General features: G+C 38.4%; 1 pseudogene; it reads left to right on the forward strand.

Moving 5' to 3' along the window:
* The first annotated feature begins 2,147 nt into the window (after positions 1 to 2,147).
* On the forward strand, positions 2,148 to 2,598 carry LOC105882636 (derlin-1 pseudogene; annotated as a pseudogene).
* The last annotated feature ends 253 nt before the right edge of the window (positions 2,599 to 2,851 follow it).

Below are 2,851 nucleotides of genomic sequence, written 5' to 3' on the forward strand. Positions count from 1 at the left end.
TGGGAACAAAAAAGGTTCCAGCTTGAATCTCAAGTGCCTTCAAAACTGCAAGTCTGTTACAGGGGAGAAAATGGTAAAGGACACCAAGAAAGAAGAAACATGTTAGTACAAGAGGAAAAAATAAAATAAAACAGGAAAGACAGAGAAGGATTGAGAAAAGGAGAAGAAAAAAATACACGTGGAACTGTAACATATAGGGAAAAATAATATTTCTAAAGGAAAGAAATAAATGCTGCTATGAAATCTAATGATGTATGATAAAATGAAATGTATTAAATTTCCCTTGGCTATAGAGTCATGGAAATCAGTGGTGACTATAGGAGCTTGGGTTTACTGGTGGCAGCAGTCGCCTGCTAGAAATGGGTGTAACAAAATGTATCAGAGAGTAACAAAATAGTGGCTTTATATGAAAGCAACTCTACAGTAGTGTGTCTGTGAAGATGGTAGAAAACAGGGCAGTAGCTCTAGGCGTTATGTGTCACCAAAGGACATAAATGGTATGGTATCTAAACCACTTATTCCCCAACAACAATAGACCTAATCTAAACAACATACTGCTTTAGCAATAAAATGTTATGCATTTCAGAATTCATTTATTGATATATGTTATCTGTCAAACATTGTACTTAATTATGAATTAATGTTGTGGCTTGACTAATATATAGTAACTATTGTGCATTATTTTAATGAGAAATAGAATTATGTAAAATAACTCTTAATGCAATTAAATTCCTCCCCTATATTATATGAATAACATTCAAATCTTATAATCTTCCATTCAATATGCCCCTTCAATTTATAGACCAATATGTGAAAACACAGGAATAGCTTTATATACTTTAGTTTTCAAAGGAGTAAGCAAAGATTATTAGAGAAATGGAAAATTCTAAATACAAGTTATTAATAGATTAGAGAAAAGAAAAACGAATCAATGTTTTATTATGGAACAGATATTCTCAATATATTGTATGATTGTTATTTTTATTAAAATCCAGTTCACTTTTTTGCATTGGATTTCAAACATATAATTATATGCTTGTTAAATGACTGAATAACATCTTGATAATAATTCTATTATAGTATGCATTAATTATAAGCCATTTTTATACAAACAACCTGTCTCTATGTGGTGGTAACTGTTATTTGTCTTGAGCATTTTTCTAAAGTTTTATATGATCACTTATTTAAAATATCCTTCTCAATTAGATAAATGTTCGCGGTTTCCTGAACCAAAGGATTTTGTTAGTATTTCTAATATGGCAATAGTTTGTGCAATTAATCATGTTGTAAAACATATTCACCCAGCTATATCACCCCAGCAATAACTATCACAAATGGTAAGGTAGTCAAAGTGTAAAATCAAAGCCTTGTTGGGTGAAAGCAAATACAGCACATAAACAGCTGGTAATTTAAATAAAACATAGAACATACTTAAGCCCTGAAAATCTTGTAGCAGATTTAAATATAGTCTTAACATACATTTTTCCATATTCTCCATAAAAGTCGAATCAATGCAACAAATATTTATATTGCATTTAAACAAAAGACAGGACTAGCTCTACACATAAAACGTTAAGAATTGTTAGAAATGTTGATTAATCGTAAGATAAGCAAAATTATCTAATTGTAAATTTTTCAATTATATGTATACCTTCTCTTAGACCCTGAGTAATGATTCTGAAAGTTAATTTTAGTCCCAATTTGGTGGCGTCACATCCGCGGGTCTCCGCCTTCTGCACGCTGGTGTTGGCAGCTTCCCCTTTGGCACCTGCTCCTTGCAGAGCCCACTGCGTCCTGAGGGTCCAGCACCGGGAGACGCCGCGCATCCTGGCAACCGGGGAGGTGAAGATGTCGTGCACGGGGACTGGGTGAGTGACATCCCGGCCATAACGCCCTACTGGCTCGATGCCACCATCACGGTGCCCTTGATCAGCAAACTCGGCCTCATCAGCCCAGCCTCCCTCCTCCTCTGGCCCAAACCCTCCTCCCATTGCTTCCATATTTGGAGGCCAATCACTGTCACCTTTTATTTCCCTGTGGGTCCAGTAACTGGATTTCTTTATTTGGTCAATTTGTGTTTCTTTTATAACTATTCTACACAACTTGAAACAGGAGCTTTTGATGGGAGGGCAGCGGACGATTGATCCATGCTCCTGTTTAACTAGATTCGCATCATCATCGCTGGCTTAGCAACGGGTAGGCAGTTGTGGGTGATTCCTCTGATCCTGCCAGTACTTCATGTCTGGCCCCGGCTGGATCGACACGATTGTATCATTTTGGTTTGGAACATGATGTAAGACCTGTTATTTGTCCTGAGTTATACTTGGCTTCAACTATATCATCAGACGCTAGGTAATCAATGAGCTTGTTGGAAATCTTGTTGGACATGTTTATTTTTTCCTAATGTTCAGATACCCAAAGGACTTGGGAGGAAGAATGTTCTAGCCACACCTCAGCTTTTGTACCGCTGGCTGCCCAGCAGGAGAGGAGGGTGTCAGGATGTGGCATGCGCCCTGCTGGCGTGGAGCGAGCTGCTGATCAGAGTGGCGAGGTGGGAGACGAAACCGGGTCCAGGGCATTCGACTTGGAGCAGAGTGAAGGAGTGGCCTCCGCCTGCCCTCCAGCCGCTTCTCTCAGACCACCTTTCCTCCCAGTGCTGGGTGCGCTAAACAGCCAAGTTCTAGCTAATGCTGTTGGACCTGAACCCCACCGGATGTAGTCTTTCAGTATGAGACACAATTTTTTAAATCTTGGACAAAAATATGTGTTCATGTTTTCATTCTCATTCAAGTCCTTACTGCTGTGAAGAACAACTATAAACTGTGCAAACTTCAAAACTGACCATATTTTT

The sequence above is a fragment of the Microcebus murinus genome, chromosome 11, assembly GCF_040939455.1.
Source record: "Microcebus murinus isolate Inina chromosome 11, M.murinus_Inina_mat1.0, whole genome shotgun sequence".
NCBI lineage: Eukaryota > Metazoa > Chordata > Mammalia > Primates > Cheirogaleidae > Microcebus > Microcebus murinus.